The sequence below is a fragment of the Dioscorea cayenensis genome, chromosome 15 (genome assembly GCF_009730915.1).
Source record: "Dioscorea cayenensis subsp. rotundata cultivar TDr96_F1 chromosome 15, TDr96_F1_v2_PseudoChromosome.rev07_lg8_w22 25.fasta, whole genome shotgun sequence".
In the NCBI taxonomy this organism is placed as follows: Eukaryota; Viridiplantae; Streptophyta; class Magnoliopsida; order Dioscoreales; family Dioscoreaceae; genus Dioscorea; species Dioscorea cayenensis.
Genome location: NC_052485.1, coordinates 19,493,768 through 19,515,483, shown reverse-complemented (window position 1 = coordinate 19,515,483; position 21,716 = coordinate 19,493,768). Strand labels below are relative to the sequence as shown.

The window sequence follows — 21,716 nt, the reverse complement described above, 5'->3', positions numbered from 1 at the left end:
CAAGTTCAGGATCACCTTTAATTAATATCAAGGGTTCCCTCGGGTCATAACCTAGAGTTGCACCAAAATAAAGAAAACAATTTAGAATGATAATAGAATAAGAAGATATGAAGTAGAATGAATGATGAATGTCTAAGATAACAAAGTGCAAAGTATCTCTAAACTTCTACTCCCCAGCAATGGCGCCAAAAACTTAACAACGCCCCCTACGTGGGACCCACAAGTGCACGGGTTTGTCGAACTAATAAATCCCAAGTGAGTGGGGTATCGTATCCACAGGGAGTAGGGAATAAAAATACTAAAATTACTACTTAACCAAGTGAAATGAATAATGATTGTGTAACAAAGTGTAATGTAAGCAGAAACAAAAAAAATAAGAAAGAAAGGCCCAAGTAAGTAAGAGAAAAGGCAATCGATAGAAGTGGGGTACTCGGACAATGCTCCCCCTAGGACTAATGTTTCAAGTGCAAGACCGACTATTATGCTTCCTAACTAATGCTTAATGAGTCGTGGAAATCCTAAAGCACACGGTGCCAAACCTAAGGTCAACCGTGACTAACTCTACACTATGTCCCAGCAGAGAAATTGTTCAGTCTCAACACCTCACACTGTGCAAAATTGCATGGAGTTATAGGGATTCCAAGTGATAAAACCTATTACTGTGTGTAGATCTAACCCTTTGGTCTAGGTGAAAGACCCCTAGTCACAATTAAGCTCTAGATACTAAAGTTACTTCAACACTTCACTCTGTTGCTTGTGCAACTAAGCCCTAGCGGTGTTCATCCTTTAGTTCTTCACTCTATTTTAACCGCAAAGAACTCTAGGAATTGGAGGTAGGGTAAATCACACCGGAGGGGAAAGGGGATGCTGTGCTACCTCTCGACTAACCCTCTCAACCGTCTCCAATCTAGCTTTGTCTAACCCTCATGGCGTGTCACCATCCACAAAGGTTACTAAGATGAACTCTCAATTCTAGTGTTACTCTAAGGGATAAATCATTCAACAAACATTCAAGATTGAAACTCAATTAGAAACATCAATTAAGGAAGGCATAATAAAAGGTCAAAGAAACATTAACATCCTAGGGCTTACAAAATCCAAGTACCCACTAAGAGGTTTAGCTCTCCATGGAGCAAGATACAATCAATAATGAAATTAAAAGTAAAAATGAGTAATCCATAGGAAAACCTCCTCGGTAGTCTTCTCGATGGTCTTCTGGAGTAGCCTAGTCTTCTCCAAAGGTCCCCTTGTCCGGCGTAGGCACACCTCACCAGATCAATACCAATGAAAGCTCCCCCAATAACATTCTTCCAAGAGAAGTGCTGTGTCGAATCTATAGAACTACTTCAAAGACTTGCCAAAGCCTCTTAAAACCCTAGCCGATGGCCTCTCAAAAGATGGAGAAAAGTTGGAGAGAAGGGTGAAAGATTCCTCCCAAGATCAGGTTGAACCACGACTTAAATAGGGCTGGAATCGGGCATCCTCACACCCCTGTGGATTTTTTATAAGGGCCTATGTAATTTCCACACGGCCATGGAGAATTTCCACATGCTTGTGTGGATTCTATGGAAACCTGATTTTCGGCCGGCTGTAAACAGTAACTGCTATAGTATATTACTATAGTGATTTGCTACAGTATTTGCCACAATACTCCGCTAAAACACTCCCAATTCCACACTTTTCACCGAGGCAACATAAACTGGCACACGTTTATGATATAGATTACAACTCTTCTTCAATCAAAGGCCACATTGTTGAAGATCTTGCTATCAATGCACAAGTCGGGGCACGTAACTGTGATTGCCTTCATGCCCCTGCAACTCATTGTAATGACTTGAATACATAGAGGTTGGTGCACATTCACATATCTTAGAGCCCCACTTGTGTCTTCGTGTTTGTTCCTTCCAAGATTTTACCAAATAGTGCATTCATGATCTACTTTCGGCTTTTTCTTTAATACTTAGGTTCACAACCCTACATGCGCAAAAGAACACAAATACAAATGTATTAGCACTTAAACCTAATAAAAGTAATGGTCATCATAAGGAAAGAACACTTCGCATTCTTAATACACAAGAACTTATCAGAAAGCCACCTTAGCGGCCACTGTGGAAGGGCTATCTTAAATGATGTGTGAAGCTACTACCATTCCTTTATTTTGTTGTGTTTGGTAGATAAATAAGTCCCTTATTACTTAGATTTTTGAGTAGTATAATTTGGGTTGAATTGAGTGAGTTTACACACACTTACACGATTTTGGGTTTGTTGTCCTTTTTGATTCAATTTTTTAGCTAAAGCATTGATTTTTCATATTTAGTGATGAAATTTCCCTTACTTATAGAATGCTCTTCTTACATGCTTTAGTGAACCTAAGGCTAAACACTTTCAACATTTCCTTCTTCTATGCTTCAATGTTTTATTTTTTGCTTGAGGACAAGCAAAAGCTTAAGTATGGGGGAGTTTGATAATTGCTTTTATATTAATAATATGAAGTATTATTTTCTTGCGTTGAGCATTACTTTTATTAGGTTTTAGCGCTAATACATGTATATTTGTGGAGACAAATATGTAGGAAAGAAGCCGATGTATATTATGAATGCACTATTTGATGAAATCTTGGAAGGAACAAATGTGAAGACATAAGTTGGGCTCAAACAAATGAGAATGTGAGCCAACCTCCATGTATTCAAGCAATTACAATGAGTTGGAAGGGCATGAAGGCAATCACATTTGCATATACCAACTTGTGCAATGATATCAAGATCTTCACCAATGAGGCCTTTTATTGAAGAAGAGACACGATCTACGACATAACCCTGTGCTCGTTTATGTTGCCTTGATGAAAAGTGTGAATTGGGAGTGTTTTGGCTAGACCTATAGCAGGTTACCGTAGCAAATCATTGTAATAATTACTGTTCCAGTTACTGTTTATAGCCAGCAGAAAATCTGAATTCCAGAGAATCCACACGCCCGTGTGGAATTTCCACAGGGGCATGTGGAAATTCCAAAGGGCCATATCGATGCCTGATTCCAACCTATTTAAAGCCATGATTCAGCCTGATTTGAGGATCCTTCTTTCCATCTTTTCTTCAACTCTTAAGAGGCCTATGGCTAGGGGTTAGAGAGGTATTGGCAAGGCTTTTGGAGTTGTTCTATGGCTTCAACACCGCATTTCTCTTGGAAGGTTGCTATTGGAGGAGCTTTCATCGGCACCAATCCTGTGAGGTGTGCACTAGGCTTGACGAGGGGACCTTTGGAGAGGATGAGTCTCCTCCACAAGACCATCGACATGACTACCGAGTCGGTTTTCCAATGGATTACTTGTTTTTACTTTCTATTTCACTATTGATTGTATCTTTCTCCATGGAAAGCTAAACCACTAGTGGGTACTTGGATTTATGAACCCTAGGATATATTTGTTTCATTAGCATGTTATTATGCTTTCCCTAATTGATGTTTTAATTGAGTTCCAATCTTGAATGCTTGTTGAATGATTTCTCCCTTAGAGTGACACTAGGGTTGAGAGTTCACATTGGTAATCCTTATGAGTGAGTGACAAACCACGAGGGTTAGACAAAGCTAGATTGGAGAGGGTCGAGAGGTAGTGGAGCGGCCTTTTTCTCCTCCGATGTGATTTATCCTACCTCCATTTCTTAGAGTTCTTTGCGATCAAAATAGAGTGAAGTACTAAAAGAGGAACTCCGCTGGGGCTTAGTTGCATGAGCAACAGAGTGAAGCGTTGAAGTAATCGTTAGTATCTGGTGCTTAATTGTGACTATGGGCCTTTCGCCTAGACGAAAGGGTTAGGTCTACATATAGGAATAGGGTTTATCACTTGGAATCTGATAAACGTCTAAAAGTACATATTTTGCATGTATTTGTTTTGTATTATTCTTTACATTTATTTGTTGAATCGATGCCCTTTTGGTTTAAATTGTATTATTTTTGTATTTCAGGCCTAATAGATGCCCTGGGGGACTCGACGACGCGATGGGGAATGAATTTAGCTTAAAAAGATGTTTTCGATCCCTGATTACTGTAGCACAGTACTGTAGTGGTTCACTATAGTAGTTAATATAGCTCATCATGGGCTTCTCAGCAGAAAACTGGAAATCCCGAGGGGCCAGCATACGGCCGGTATACTGACCTGTTTACCCATCGGGATTTGGGTGTTTAAAGGCTAAAAGGGAGGATCTTCTTGAGAGGAGGCTAGGGTTTGAAAACCACTTACACACCACCTTGAACCTGGGCTTTTGGAATGCAAAAAGAGAGGAAATCCAAGCATTCCTCGGTGGGGAGAGCAACATTTAGGAGGATCCACTTCAAGGACTTCATTGCTTAGAGGTTGAAGACAACAGGAAGCCACCCCTTCGAGTGGCATCCTCAGAAGGCTTTCTCCGTGGATTCAAGCGTCATTTGGTCTTCACCTTTTGAGGGAGTGTTCCTCATGTTCCTTTTAGTTGTTTGTATGGATTGTTTGGTTGCAATGTTAAACATGAACAATTAAACCCCAAGGTCAACGGATGTAGGTGAATGTTAGGGGTGAACTTGTGATATTTTTGATTATTTGAGTAATTTATGCATGATTGGCTTGTTGTGATTCTTGTTTGGTGTTCTTGATTGTTTTGGTACATTTGATTGAGTGATGTATCAAATTCTTGGTAGCACTTTGTACCATGACCATTGCCTTAGTGGTAGACTCTACTAAACTTGGAAGGGATTATTGTATAAATACACCGTGACCTACGGGTATTTGTACTCCTCCATTCCTAAGGTTGAAAACTACTAGTGTTTCTACCCTAACTTTTAAAAACCATCATTCTAATTGCAACCGTGTGGGAAGTTGGGTGGAAGGAATTCCTTATTCAACACTTGAATCGGGTTAGGGGTCAATTGTTGTGACCATCGGGTTGACCTAAGTTTTGGTTTTCTCAGTCCAACTAGCCACATGCTTAATTTTTCGAATATCCTACACACTTTAGTAAGCACTTTAGGGACCCATATCCGTGACCATTTTCCAACCTTGAGCATTTCTTGTGTTTTGATTTTTGTCATACTTCTTAAGATTTTCTCTTGCTTTTCATTTTCGCTTTCTCCTCCTTTTCTTTTCTCTTGAATTGGAATCAGTGAGCTAAACAACAAGTAAGAAGTGAGTAAACTAGGTCCTCGGGCCCCTTGGGAATACGACCCACTTGTGCGTGCGTGAGTTGTTTATTATTTGATGACTCCGTGCGCTTGCAGGTGTTCACACTCTGTGTCGATCAGAATCTCTATAGCGTCTTGCAACTTTATACAGTGTGAAGTGTTGAGACAGATCGATTTCTCTACTGGGGCATAGTGTAGAGTTTGTCACGGCTGACATTAGGTTTGGGACAGTGTATCTTATGATGTCTATGACTCATTGAGCATTAGTTAGGAAGCATAATAGTTGGTTTTGCACTTGAAGCGATAATCCTAGGTGGAACAATATCCGAGTACCCCACTTCATATCGACTGCCTTTCCTTTCACTTATTTGTGCTCCTCTTTCATATTTCTTTTATTTTTGTCTACATTACATCTTATTAACATAATCATTGTTTCATCTTCGCTTGGTTAAGTAGCGATCTAGGGTTTCTATTCCCTACTACCTGTGGATACGATACCCACTCACCTGGGATTTATTACTTCAACAAATCTGTGCACTTGTGGGTCACACGCAAGGGATGTGTCACCAAGCACCCATTTTGATCGCAGTAGATTGGAATAAAGCCTTTGAGATTATGTGCTATGCAAGTGATTATGCCTTTAGAGTAGTGTTGGGTCAGAGGAAAGGCAAACAATTTTCAACCAATTTATTATGCTATCAAGACTCTCACGAGTGCTCAAGAAAATTATACAACCACAAAAAAGGAATTATTAGCAGTGGTTTTTGCTTTTGATAAATTTAGGCAATATTTCATCATATCAAGGACTATTGTATTTACCGATCATTCGGCATTCTGCTATCTTATGAACAAAGCCGACGCTAAGCCATGACTAATTAGTTGGATCTTATTGTTGCAAGAGTTCTATATGGAGATAAAAGATAAAAGATTAACCGAAAATGTATTTCAGACAATCTGTCTCGATTGGATGGGTGTGCAGGTCAAGAGCCAGTAAGTTACTCATTGTGGAATGTATTTCATGAGGAGCATTTTTATGCAGTTCAGAATCCAGAATCAAAGGACACTCCATGGTTCACAGATTTCATAAATTACTCATTGGGGAAAGTTCTTAAGAAAGGTTTAACCTTCTAGCAAAAGAAGAAGTTCTTTAGTGATTTGAAGAATTACTTTTGGGAGGATCCATATTTGTTCCGCATCTATGCAGACCATGTAGTTAGAAGATGTGTATCAAGGGAAGAAAGTTGGGACATCCTTCCACATTGTCATTCCGGGCCAGTTGGGCTGCATTATTGACAAGGTCCCCTTGCTTATATCCCGCAAGTGCACGGGCTTGTCGAAGTAATAATCCCGGGTGAGCGGGGTCGAATCCACAGGGAGTAGGGAGTGAAAATACTTAATGTGATTCTTAGCTATGTGGAATATCAATAGTGATAAGTGTGAAATTGATTCAATTCTCAACAATAAAAACAATAAGTGAAAGAGCAAAAGTAAGAAGAGGGTAAGGCAATCGATAAAGAATGGGGTACTCGGATAATGCTTCACCTAGGATGATCGCTTCAAGTGCAAGAACTCTCTATTATGCTTCCTAATCAATGCAATGGTGAGTCATGGAAATCCTTACATACATAGTCCCAAATCTAAGGTCAACTATGCCTAACTCTATACATGTCCCGGAGGAGAAATCAAACAATCTCAACACTTCGCACTCGCATAGAGTTGCAATGAGCTCTAGGGATTCCAAGTGATAAATCTCTTCCTAAATATAGACATACACCTTTGGTCCAGGTGGAAGGTCCCTAGCCACAATTAAGCCCTAGATACTAAGATCCTCTCAACGCTTCACTCCATTGCACGCGCAACTAGGCCCCAGAAAAGGTTCATCCCTTAGACCATTCACTCCATTATGGCCGCAAAGAACTCGAGGAACGGAGGTAGAATCTATCACGTCGGAGGGGAAAGGAGACGCTCCTGTACCTCTCAACTCACCCTCTCAACCCTCTCCAACCTAGCTTTGTCTAACGCTAGTGGTGTGTCACTCACTCATAAGGTTACCAACAAGAACTCTCAACCCTAGTGTCACTCTATTGGAAATGTTCATACAATCAAGCATTCAAGGTTGTAACTCACAATAAACATAAATTTATTGAAAGCATAATAAAGAAGTTCAATGAAATGAATACATCCTAGGGTTCACAATCATCCAAGTACCCACTAGGGGTTTAGCTCTCCATGGAGCTTAGTACAATCAAAGAAATCGAATGTAAAAGCAATGAATCCATAAAGAAACCCCCTCGATGGTCGTGTCAATGTCGGAGCCGTAGAAGCTCTCCAAAATCTTTGCCAATATCCCTCGAAACCCTAGCCGAAGCTTTCTCACAAGTTGGGGAAAAGATGGAGAAAAGAATACCAAAATCGGGGCTGAATCGGCTTTAAATAGGGCTGGAATCGGGCAACTCCACTGGCGTGGACGATACACTTGCCCGTGCAGAATTTCCACACGGGCGTGGAGAATTTCCACACGCTCGTGTGGATTCTCTGTTTCTCTTATTTCTCGGCCGGCTGTGAACATTGTTGCTACAGTAATTGCTACAGTTCTTTACTGCAGTTTTGACCTGATTAACTTCCCAATTCCATACTTTCATCTGGGTAACGCAAACGGGCACACGTTCACATCGTGAATCACTTGCTTCTTCAATGATGTACATGTTGGCGGGGCTCTTGTTCTTATATGTATAAGTCGGAATGCTCGAGCATTACTGCCTTTGTGCCCCTCCAAATAGATGTGCTCACTCGAATGCGAGGAGGTTGACACACACTCTAGCATCTCACACCTGACCTATGTCTTCGCATTTGAACCTTAACAAGATCTCCTCCAAAATAGGTGCATTATGATCCACATTGGCCCATTTGCTTCATACTCGGCCTCACAACCCTACCAGCGTAAAAGTAACATAAAAACACACATATTAATGTAGAAAACTGAGGAAAGTAATGCTCAACACAAGGAATGAACGCTTCGCATTCATATCGCACAAGCACTTATCAATTATGCTTCAAGTAGAACTACTGAAAAAGCTTTGGCCGCAAGATTCTATTGGCTGACTTTATTTCAAGATGCACATCAGTTTGTTCTTCGATGCGATAGTCGTCAGAGTGCCAAAAATTTATCGTGATGGGATGAAATGCCTCAGAATCTGATGCAATTCTGCGAGGTGTTTGATGTGTTTGGTATTGATTTCATGCGACCATTTCCAAAGTCTAATGGTAATCAATATATCTTGGTGGCAATCAACTATGTCTCTAAATGGGTGGAGGTGCAAGATCTGCCTACCAATGATGCTCGAACCGTGGTAACATTTCTAAAGAGGTTGTTCACTCAATTCAGGACTTCGTGAATTATCATTAGTGATCGAGGAACTCATTTTTGTCACACCCAACTTGAAAAAGTATTGAAGCGCTATGGTCTGCATCACCACCTTGCTACTTCCCACCATCTGCAAACAAGTGGTCAAGTGGAAGTCACTAATAGAGAGCTCAAGAGAATCTTAATGAAGTCCTTGGAACAATCAAAGTGGGATTGGTCAGAACAATTAGATGACACACTTTGGGCCCACGGAACAGCATATAAAACTCCAATTGGAACTATTCCCTATAACTTGGTGTATGGTAAATCTTGTTATTTACCCATGGAGCTTGAGCATAAAGCCTATTAGGCTATCAAAGCCATGAACTTTGATTTGCGAAAAGAGGGGGAACAAAGAATGCTCCATCTCAATGAATTGGATAAATGGAGGATGAGGGCATATGAGAATGCAGGAATTTAGAAGGAAAGAATTCGGAAGTGGCATGACAAACATATCAACAATCCGAAAGAATTTAAAGTTGGAGATCAAGTGCAATTGTTCAATTCTTACCTATGATTATTTCCTGGGAAGCTCAAGTCTAGATGGTTTGGGCCATACACTGTAACTGAAGTATCAACTCATGGTGCCATTGAAATTACTCACTCGGAGAAAGGTACATTTAAGGTAAATGGGCATCGGCTAAACCAATACTTTGTAGGAGAGGTGAGTAAAGATGACAAAGAATTATTCTTTCTCTATAAGCCCAGTTAGGTAAGACGAGGTACGTCAAGCTGAGTGATGTTAAACAAGTGATTCTTGGGACGCAACGCAAGTCTTTACTATTTTTCTATGAATTAGTTAGTGTTTGCATGAATAAGAGCTTAAGTGTTAGTGTCTTGATCTTTTACATACTATTGTTATGATTTTCTCATGGATCTTTGGTGTTTTCATGTACTTACTAGTGTGCGGCTAAGTATCTTGGTAGTTTGAGCATATTTTTCATGTTTCTTTGGTTACATGTGCATAATATAGGTAGGCTTTGAGTAGATGTAAATGTTCATAAATTTTCAGCATAGTCTATGATTTTTTTCTAATTTATCTAGAGAAAACACATGGCCATGTGAAAACTCCATACGGGCATGTGTTTTCATTCAGAGCTCATACCAATAGGACACATGGGCATGTGTCTACCCTTGTGAATGACCTTCTGATGGTCACACACCCATGTGGAATTTCCACACGGGCGTGTGTTTTTCTATAGAGGCTAATAACTCTATCTCGAGAAGACACATGGGCATGTGTCAGCCCCTGTGTTTGACCTTGTGCATTATATACGGGCATGGGTAATTTCCACAGGCACGTGTGATTTCCTGCAGAGATCCACACCCTGTGAGTGTGAATGCCCTGTGAGTGGCCCTGTGAAGATCCACGCCCATGTGGAATTTCCACACAGGCGTATGAAACACTTAGATGAGTTTCTTGTGTGGATAGAGAAGCCACATGGGCGTGTCGGTGCCCTATTGGTCAAGCACGCAGGCATGGGGAATTTTCACACGCCCGTGTAGATGCGTTTAGAGACAAAGTGTGCAATCCCGAGAGCACACAGGGCCGTGTGTCTGCCCCTGTGAAGCTCCCCGTGGAGTCACACAGGCGTTGGTAATTTCTACACGGCCATGTGGATGTACAGAACTCAAAAGGACCTGATCTCCTTTATAAATCTTTCGAGCCTTTCTCATTTTCATACTCCCTAACACTCAGAGCACACTCTCTCTCACTTTCCCAACTTTGCACCATTGTCTTAGACATATTTTATTGAGTTTTTCTGGCTGATCTCAAGGTTTTCATCTTCATCTTATCGGTAAACCCTCATTCTTTTTTTTCTTCGCCATTACAACATAAGTGTCAATCAATTTTTAATTGTACTTGGATTGTACAATGAGGCATTCACAAACACAGAGGAGTACTCTCTATTACTGACAGACTATCCTGGCGCTTTGACCCCGTAGATAGCATATAGAGTATTATATGGTCAGGGCCAGTACGAGGTGGGGGTGTCCAAGGCTATGTGCCTTTTTTGACCTACATACTGCTACTTGCACACCATTTTGAGTAGGTTAGTGAATGGCCGTGGTGATAGCACAGGGGTAAGGCATAAAAACATGTAATCCGCTTCTTGGCTATGTGAAAGATCAGTAGTGATAAGTATGTCAATGATTCAATTCTCAAAAGTAAAAACAATAAGTAAGAAAGCACGAGTAAAGGAGGAGGTAAGGCATTCGATAAAGATGGGGTTCTCAGATAATGCTCCACCTAGGACAATCGTTTCAAGTGCAAGAACCCTTTATTATGCTTCCTAAATAATACAATGGTGAGTCGTGGAAATCCTTAAATACATAGTCCCAAATCTAAGGTCAACTATGCGTAACTCTATACATGTCCCGGAGGAGAGATTAGATAACCTCTCAACCTCTCACTCGAATTGAGTTGCAATGAGCTCTAGGGATTCCAAGTGATAAATCTCTTCCTAATTATAGACCTAAGCCTTTGGTCCAGGTGGAAGGTCCCTAACCATGATTAAGCCGTAGATACTAAGATCACCTCAACGCTTCACTCCGTTGCACGCGCAACTAAGCCCAACGGAGGGTCATCCCTTAGACCATTTACTCTAATATGGCAGCAAAGAACTTGAGGAATGGAGGTAGAATCTATCACGTCAGAGAGGAAAAGGGACGCTCCTGTACCTCTCGACTCACCCTCTCAACTCTCTCCAACCTAGCTTTGTCTAACGCTCATGGTGTGTCACTCACTCACAATGTTACCAACAAGAACTCTCAACACTAGTGTCACTCTAGGGGAAATGTTCATACAATCAAGCATTCAAGGTTGGAATTCACAATAAACATCAATTAATTGAAGGCATAATAAAGAGATTCAATGAAATAAATACATCCTAGGGTTCACAAATACCCAAGTACCGATTAGTGGTTTAGCTCTCCATGGAGCTAAGTACAATCAAAGAAATAGAATGTAAAAGCAATGAATCCATAGAGAAACCCCCTTGATAGTCATGTCGATGGTCTTGTGGAAAGTCTTCTACTCGTCAACCAAGGATTCCCTTGTCCTGTATAGGATACGCCTTGATGGAAGCTTCCCTACCAACCTTTTTCCTAAGGAATGATGATGTCGGAGCCGTAGAATTTCCACACACCCATGGGGATTCTCTGAATTCCTGTTTTCTGTGCCGGCTATGAACAGTGCTGCTACATTACTTTCTCTGGATTCCTGTTTTCTCTGAATTCCTGTAGCAATTCTACTGTAGCAAATTACCGTTCACGCGCCCTCATGGAAATTCCTGCATCCCACACGGCCGCGTGGAAAATCCACACGGGCGAATGAGGCACGTGACAGGCGCGATCTAAGGCCTATAAATAACCGTTTTGCCTTATTCTTTCTCATCTTTTATGCGTCTCTTGAGGGGTGAGACGGCTAAGGTTTGGAGAGGAGGTCTTTGCGGCTTTGGAGGTGCTTCGTCACCAACTTTGATCGATTCCTCCTCTGTCATAGGATCAAGGAAGCCATCGGTGAACCTAGTTTCATAGTGGGTCCTTCAAGACGTCGAAGCTCTCCATCAAGGCCATCAGTTCATATATAAGGGGGTTTATTTCTATGATTTTAATGTACTTTCATTCATTGATGGTGTGTTTTATATGTTCCTCAATGGAGAGCTAAAACCCTAAAGGGTATTTGGGCTTGTGAACCCTAGGATTCTCATCTTTTGTGGATTTGCTTAGTGTTTCTATTTAATCAGAGTTTGATTAAGTTTTATTCTTGATTGTCTAATGCTTGCTTGCCTTATTGATCTTATGGTTATTTGGTTTGCATGATTTGTTACCTTGGTGAGAGAGAGGTCTCAATTAGGGTTAGAATCTCAAGATTGAAGAGGGTTGAGAGGGCGAGTCATGAGATAGTGAGCATCCCCTTTCTCCTCCGATTGGTGTATTCTATCTCCATTCCTTAAGCTCTATGCAACCATATTTGGTGTGGGGCATGAGATTGAGAGATTTCTCTGCTAGGACCTTGTAGGAGGTTAGGATCCTTCACTGGGAATTAGGGTTGGATCAATCTTTAGGAATCAGATACACCTCTTGGATTCCCTAGAGTGCTTTGCGGTCATATGTAGTGTGAGGTGTTGAGATTGAGCGATTTCTCCACCGGGACCTCGTAAGGGACTAGTATCGGTATAGATTATATTTGGATTTCCACGACTTAACTTACTCATCATAGAAACACTTTGCTTATCCGGTACCTAATACCTGAATCCTAGGGGGAGCATTGCCCGAATGCCCCACTTTTACTGATTGAGATCTCCCTCCATTTCACCCTTGCATATTCGTTTCCGGTATTCATTTCTTCGCACATTAGATCACCACACCTTTCCATTTATCATTAGGGTAGAAAGCAGAGAAGAAGTTAGTACTGGTAGCCCTGTTCCCTGTGGATTCGACTACCCACTCACCGGGGTAATTATTACTTCGACACCCGTGTACTTGCAGTTTACACGCATATTCGGATGTGTCAGTGCAGCTCCAAGTTATGACCTGAGAGAATCCCTCAATATTGATTGAAAGAGATCCTGAGCTTGAACGTACACTTAGAAGAAAAGGGAAAAAGCCTGTGCATGAACAGTCTAATTTAGCTGATTTGGAAGTGGAAGGATCTTAAAACATGGTAGAACAGAACGAGCAACAGTGGACATTATCTGATTATACCAGACCTTCAGTGTTGGGGACACAATTGAGCATTGTGCATCCCCCGATTACAGCTCTGAACTTTGAGCTGAAGCCGACATTCATCCACATGTTGCAGCAATCCGCACAGTTCAACGGTTTGGCCGATGAGGATCTAAACAGTCACATAGAGAGTTTTCTAGACATGTGTGATATGCTGAAGATAAAAGGAGTGACGGATGATGCCATCATGTTGAGAGCCTTCCCATTTTCAATAAAGGGGAGAGCGAAGTAGTGGCTACACTCATTACCTAGATCATCGATTACCACATAGGAGTAGATGGTAGAAGCTTTTCTGGCCGGTTATTTCCCTCCCGGAAAATAGCAAAGCTTAGGAATGAGATCTCATCCTTTGTTCAGTTGGAATTGGAGTCTCTATTCGACACATGGGAAAGGTTCAAGGAACTCTTGAGAAAATACCCGCAACACGGATTCCCGGAGTGGATGATTGTTCAAACCTTCTACAATGGTTTGAACCCGAGTACAAGGCAACTCTTGGATGCGGCGGCAGGAGGTACCTTAGGTAGCAAGACCCCCGATGATGCTCGCCAATTGATTGAGGAAATAGGGTTAAATAGCTACCAGTGGAACGCTAGGGAGAAGAAAAAGGTGCCCGGTCTCCATGAAATTGATGCGGTAACTTCATTAGCGGCTCAAGTGGCAAACTTGAGTAAAAAGTTAGATCTTCTAACTTCAAAAAGACTGGCGGGCATGACTAATTGCACCAGTTGTGGTGGTGGACATGCTCCCTCCGATTGCCTGATCTCTATCTGTGATGTTTCTTCGGTGGAGGACGTTGATTTTGTAGGTAATGGCATGAGACCTCAAGTAAACCCATATAGCAATACCTACAATCCGGGTTGGAAGAATCATCCCAATTTCTCATGGAGTAATCAGGGTCCTGACAATGTCCCCTTGCATATATCCCGCAAGTGCACGGGTTTGTCGAACTAATAATTGCGGATGAGCGGGTATCGAATCCACAGGGAGTAGGGAATAAAAACACTTAATCCACTTCTTAGCTATGTGAAAAATCAATAGTGATATGTGTGACAATGATTCAATTCTCAAAAGTAAAATCAACAAGTAAGAGAGCACGAGTAAAGCAGAAGGTAAGGCAATCGATAAAGATGGGGTACTCGGATAATGCTCCGCCTAGGATGATCGCTTCAAGTGCAAGAACCCTCTATTATGCTTCCTAATCAATGCAATAGTGAGTCATGGAAATCCTTTATTACATAGCCCTAAATCTAAGGGCAACTATGCCTAACTCTATACATGTCCCGGAGGAGAAATCGAACAATCTCAACACCTCGCAATCGCATAGAGTTGCAATGAGCTCTAGGGATTCCAAGTGATAAATCTCTTCCTAATTATAGACCTAACCCTTTGGGACAGGTGGAAAGTCCCTAACCATGATTAAGCCCTAGATACTAAGATCACCTCAACGCTTCACTCCGTTGCACTCGTAACTAAGCCCCAGCAGAGGGTCATCCCTTAGACCATTCACTCTATTATGGCCACAAAGAACTCTATTATGGCCAAGAACTTTCAATATTTTCTTGATTGATGCACAGAATGTATTAATGTTTGCTTGAGGACAAGCAAAAGCTTAAGTGTGGGGGAGTTTGATAAGTGCTTGTGTGATATGAATGTGAAGTGTTCATTTCTTATGTTGACCATTACTTTTCTCAGGTTTTTACACTAATATGTCTGTTTTTATGTTACTTTTATGCAGGTAGGGTTGTGAGGCTGAGTATGAAGGAAATAGGCCAATGTGGATCATAATGCACCTATTTTAGAGGAAATCTTGCTAAGGTTCAAATGCGAAGACATAGGTCCGGTGTGAGATGCTAGAGTGTGTGCCAACCTTCTCGCATTCGAGTGAGCACATCCATTTGGAGGGTCACAAAGGCAGTCACACTCGAGCATTCCGATTTATGCACATAAGAACGAGAGATCCACCAACATGTACATCATTGAAGAAGCAAGTGATTCACTACGGGAACGTGTGCCCGTTTGCGTTACCCCATTGAAAGTATGGAATTGGGAAGTCAGTCAGGTCGAAGACTGTAGCAGAGCACTGTAGCAACACTCTAGCTAGTACTATGGCAGCATTGTTCACAGCCGGCCGAGAAATCAGAGAAACAGAGAATCCACACGGGCGTGTGGAAATTATCCACGACCGTGTGGAAATTCCGCACGGGCGCGTGTACCATCCACACCCGTGGAGTCGCCTGATTCCAGCCATATTTAAAGTCGATTCACCCCCGATTTTGGTATTCTTTTCTCCATCTTTTCCCCAACTTGAGAGAGGGCTTCGGCTAGGGTTTTGAGGAATATTGGCTAGGGTTTTGGGGATGTTCTACGGCTCCGACATCACGCGTCGTTTGGAAGGAGGTTATTCGGAGAGCTTTCGTCGGCATCGATCCAGCGAGGTGTATCCTAGGATGGACAAAGGATCCCTTGCGATGAGTAGAGGACTCTCCACAAGACCTTCGACACGACCATCAAGGGGGTTTCTTTATAGATTCATTGCTTTTACATTCGATTTCTTTGATTGTACTTAGCTCCATGGAGAGCTAAACCCCTAATGGGTACTTGGGTGATTGTGAACCCTAGGATGTATTCGTTTCATTTAACTTCTTTATTATGCTTTCAATAAATTGATATTTATTGTGAGTTCCAACCTTGAATACTTGATTGTATGAATATTTCCCCTAGAGTGACACTAGGGTTGAGAGTTCTTGCTGGTAACCTTGTGAGTGAGTGACACACCACGAGCGTTAGACAAAGCTAGGTTGAAGAGGGTTGAGAGGGTGAGTCGAGAGGTACAAGAACGTCCCCTTTCCCCTCCGACGTGAAAGATTCTACCTCCGTTCCTTGAGTTCTTTGTGGCCATATTAGAGTAAATGGTCTAAGGGATGAATCTCCGCTGGGCTTAGTTGCGCCTGCAACGGAGTGAAGCATTGAGGGGATCTTAGTATCTAGGGCTTAATTGTGGTTAGGGACCTTCCGCCTGGACGAAATTGTTAGGTCCATAATTAGGAAGAGAGGTTGAGAGGTTATTTAATCTCTTCTCCGGGACATGAATAGAGTTAGGCATAGTTAACCTTAGATTTGGGACTATGTATGTAAGGATTTCCATGACTCACCATTACATTGATTAGGAAGCATAATAGAGAGTTCTTGCACTTGAAGCGATTATACTTGGTAAAGCATTATCCGAGTACCCCCTCTTTATCGATTGCCTTACCTCCTCCTTACTTTTGCTCTCTTACTTGTTGCTTTTAATTGTTGAGAATTGAATCATTGTCACACTTATCATTGTTGATATTCCACATAGCTAAGAATCGAATTAAGTGTATTTACTCCCTACTCCCTGTGGATTCAATACCCGCTCACCCGGGATTATTACTTTGACAAATCCGTGCACTTACGGGATATACGCAAGGGGATCTTGTCAAGTTTTTGGTGCCGTTTCTGGGGAGCTAGGCGTTTAGAGATACTTTGCACTTTGTTTTCTTAGCTATTTCACCACACATTCTAATTCATATCTTCTTATTCTATCATCGTTCTGATTGTCTTTTTCTTTCTTTTTGGTGCAGCTCCTGGTTATGACCCTACAGAATCCATCAATATTGATTGAAGGAGACCCTGAGTTTGAACGTACACTTAGAAGAAAAGAGAAAGAACCTGTGCAAGAACAGCATAATCCAGCTGATTTGGAAGTAGAAGGATCTGAAAACATGGCAGAACAAAATGAGCAACAACGAACACTATCCGATTATGCCAGACCTTCAGTGTTGGGGACACAATCGAGTATTGTGCGTTGATAAGTGCTTGTGCGATATGAATGTGAAGCATTCATTCCTTATGTTGAGCATTACTTTTCTCAGGTTTTTACATTAATATGTGTGTTTTTATGTTACTTTTATGCAAGTAGGGTTGTGAGGCCGAGTATGTACGAAATAGGCCAATTTGGATCATAATACACCTATTTTGGAGGAAATCTTTATATGGTTCAAACGCGAAGAAATAGGTCGGATGTGAGATGCTAGAGTGTGTGCCAACCTCCTCGTATTCGAGTGAGCACATTCATTTGGAGGGACACAAAGGCAGTCACACTCGAGCATTCGGAGTTATGCATATAATAACAAGAGATCCACCAACATGTACATCATTGAAGAAGCAAGTGATTCATGACGTAAACGTGTGCCAGTTTGCGTTACCCCAATGAAAGTATGGAATTGGGAAGTCAGTCAGGTCGAAGACTGTAGCAGAGCACTGTAGTAACACTCTAGCTAGTACTATGGCAGCATTGTTCACAGCCGGCCGAGAAATCAGAGAAACAGAGAATCCACACGGGCATGTGGAAATTATCCATGCTCGTGTGGAAATTACACAGGGGCATGTGACATCATACATGCCCGTGGAGTTGCCCGATTCCAGCCCTATTTAAAGCCTATTCAGCCCCGATTTTGGTATTCTTTTCTCCATCTTTTCCCCAACTTCTGAGAGGGCTTCGGCTAGGGTTTCGAGGGGTATTGGACAAGGTTTTGGAGAAGTTCTACGGCTTCGACATCGTGATTCCATTAGGAAGAAGGTTGGTAGGGGAGCTTCGATCGAGGCGTATCCTTTACCGGACGAAGGAATCCTTGGACGACGAGTAGAGGACTCTCCACAAGACCATCGACACGACCATCGAGGGGGTTTCTTTATGGATTCATTGCTTTTACATTCAATTTCTTTGATTGTACTAAGCTCTATGGAGAGCTAAACCCCTAGTGGATGCTTCGATGATTGTGAACTCTAGGATGTATTCGTTTTATTGAACTTCTTTATTATGCTTTAAATAAATTAATGTTTATTGTGAGTTCCAACCTTGAATGTTTAATTGTATGAATATTTCCCCTAGAGTGACAGTAGTGTTGAGAGTTCTTGTTGGTAACCTTGTGAGTGAGTGACACACCATGAGCGTTAGACAAAGCTAGGTTGGAGAGGGTTGAGAGGATGAGTCGAGAGGTACAGGAGCGTCCCCTTTCCCCTCCGGCGTGATAGATTCTACCTCCGTTCCTCGAGTTCTTTGCGGCCATAATAGAGTGAGTGGTCTAAGGGATGAACCTCCACTGGGGCCTAGTTACACATGGAATGGAGTGAAGCGTTGAGAGGATCTTAGTATCTAGAGCTTAATTGTGGCTAGGGACCTTCCGCCTGGACCAAAGTGTTAGGTCTACTTTTAGTAAGAGATTTATCACATGGAATCCCTAGAGCTCATTACAACTCTATGCAAGTGCGAGGTGTTGAGATTGTTCGATTTCTCCTCCGGGACATGTGTAGAGTTAGGCATAGTTGACCTTAGATTTGGGACTATGTATGTAAGGATTTCCACGACTCACCATGGCATTGATTAGGAAGTATAATAGAGAGTTCTTGCGCTTGAAACGATTATCCTAGGTGAAGCATCATCTGAGTACCCCATCTTTATCGATTGCCTTGCCCTCTTCTTTATTCTTGCTCTCTCACTTGTTGCTTTTGTTGTTGAGAATTGAATCAATTTCACACTAATCACTATTGATCTTCCACATAGCTAAGAACCAAATTAAGTATTTTCACTCCCTACTCCCTGTGGATTCGACCCCGCTCACCCGGGATTATTACTTCGACAAACCCGTACACTTTTGGGATATACGCAAGGGGACCTTGTTAAGTTTTTGGCGCCGTTGCCGGGGAGTTAGGTGTTTAGAGATACTTTGCACTTTGTTTTCTTAGCTATTTCACTACACATTCTATTTCATATCTTCTTATTCTATCATCGTTCTGATTTTCTTTTTCTTTACTTTTGGTGCAGCTCCAGGTTATGACCCGAGGGAATCCATTAATATTGATTGAAGGAGACCCTGAGCTTGAACGTACACTTCGAAGGAATGGGAAAGAACCTGTACAAGAACAACCTAATCCAGCTGATTTGGAAGTAGAAGTGATAAGTGCTTGAGTGAACATGTTTTTATGCTTGTTTTACATACATTGAGCATCATATTTTATATGGTTTATGTCTCATTTCGTGTATTGGGTGTTCTTTTATGCATGTAGGTTGTGAAGGCATTGGGATTTCAAAAGGGAGCGAAGATAGGCTATTATGGCATAATATTGGGAGTTCTTGTACAAATCAAGTTGGAAGATACAAGAGGGGTTCATGTATGAGGAGATGTGTGCCAACTTCCATAGTTTTTTTGCAAGCCAAGTTATTAATGGAAGGGCACAAAGGCAGCTATGTCTCCACATCCCTCCTCCTTGTAAAGATTTCAAGACCTTTCAAGACGCATTGATGAAGGAAAAAGCCGGATAGCCTCACCATATGATCGTGTGCCCGATCGTGTGGCCTTAAGAGGAGAATGTTCATCGCTGTGCAGCAGGAATACTCGTAGCGATCGCTGTGCAGCAGGAATACCGTAGGGGAATTCATCGCTCACGCGCCCTCGCTGAAATTCCGCTGCGCGTGGGAAATTCTCGCAGCCCACGCGGGCGCTGGAATATCCACGCGGGCGCTGGGGGGCACGTGACGACGCGCTTTTGAGGCTATAAATACACCTTTTGGCCGATTCTAAAGGGACTTTTTATGGAGCTTTGAGCATAGACATTGAGAGAGAGACGGCTAGGGTTTGAGGAGAAGGTCTTCGCCAATTGATAGGGAGTTCTTCACCAACTTTGATAGATTCCTTCGACGTCATAGCATTTTTGGGGAGCCATTGGCAACCTAGCTTCGGAGAGGAATCCTTCAAGACGTAGAACTACCAATCAAGGCCAATCCGCACTGAATTCGAGGGGTTTTCTCTATGGGTTTTATTGCTTTTCATTGTATTGATTATTGTTTTGTAACTAGGCCCATGGAGGGCTAAACCCTAGTAGGTATTTGGGCATGTGAACCCTAAGATTTATATTTTTTTGGATTGATTCTCTTAATGTTTCTAGTTAATCCGAGTTGTCTTGAGTTTTTAATCTTGTGATTTAATTGCTTGCTAGTGTTGTTAATCCTTGTGGTTGATTACATTGCATGATTTAATACTTTAATGTGTGAAGTTTCCATTAGAGTTGGAGTTCCAAGATTAAAGAGGGTTGAGAGGGTGAGCCTTGAGATGGAGGAATGTCCCCTTTCCCTTTCGATTGAGTGTTTCCTATCTCCGTATTCCATATTCTCTTTGCAACCATATTCGGTGTGAGGCGTGAGATTGCTCGATTTCTCCGCGGGACCTTGTAGGGGGTTAGGATCCTTCGCCGGGAATTAGGGTTGGATCTACATTTAGGAATCGGTTTCACTCTTAGGTTTCCTTAGAGCATATTGCGGTCATATGGGGTGTGAAGTGTTGAGATTGCTCGATTTCTCCACCGGGACCTCGTGAGGGGACTAGTGCCTTTTGCTTGGAGACAAGAATTGGCTATCGTTGGACTACCTCGACTCATTAGACTCGATTCTATGAGAATTTTGTGAATCTTGAGCGTTAAAGAAGATCTTAGGGGGATCATTGTCCCGAATACCTCATCCTTAGTGATTGAGACTCTTCTACTTTATTTCTTGCATACTTGTTTGCTTTTGCTTGCAATTAGTTCACTCCATTATCTTAATTGATTCCGACTAGATAATTGAGAAGTGGTTATTACTAGTACTTCCGCTCCTTGTGGATTCGACTCACCCGACTCACCGGGTAATTATTACTCGACACTCGTACACTTGCGATTCACGCACGCATATTCGGACGTGTCAAGTTTTTTTGGCGCCGCTGTCGGGGAACGGGATATTAGGAACACTAGGACTTGATTACTTTAGTCATTCACATTTTTATTTGTTTTTCTATTTCATATTTCTTTCTTTCGCCGTTCTCATTGTTTCTTTTTATTGATTTCAACTTCAGGTTATGACCCGAGGGAACCCTTCGACATTGGTTGAAGAGGACCCTGAAATTGAACGAAGATTTCAGTAGAAGGGGCAAGGAACCTCGTACAAGAACAGGACTCTCCAACTCGAAATAGATATCGAAAGATCGGAAAAATATGGCTGAATAAGAAGGGCAACAAAGGACATTATCAGATTTTTGCTAGGCCTACAATTCGTGGGACACAATCAGCATTGTTAGGCCACCGGTAGCTGCCCAAAATTTTGAGTTAAAGCCGGGTTTTATTCAAATGGTTCAACAGTCTGCACAGTTCAATGGGTTAGCCGATGAAGACCCAAATAGTCATATTGAGAATTTCCTCAAGTTTGTGATATGTTGAAGATCAATGGAGTCTCGGATGATGCAATCCGATTGAGAGCATTCCCTTTTTTTCATTGAAGGGAAGAGCCAAGCAATGGCTTCATTCACTACCACGAGCTTCTATCACAACGTGGGGACGAGATGGTTGAGGCTTTCCTCGAAGGTATTTTCCCCGGGAAATCGGCAAA

The 21,716-nt window shown here is 42.0% G+C and overlaps 1 non-coding gene across 1 annotated transcript; it reads right to left on the bottom strand.

Annotated features, from left to right (window-relative positions):
- Positions 1–13,603: 13,603 nt before the first annotated feature.
- On the bottom strand, positions 13,604–13,710 carry LOC120278239. Its single transcript, XR_005541581.1, has one exon. It is a non-coding gene; the product is annotated as a small nucleolar RNA R71 (small nucleolar RNA).
- Positions 13,711–21,716: the final 8,006 nt, after the last annotated feature.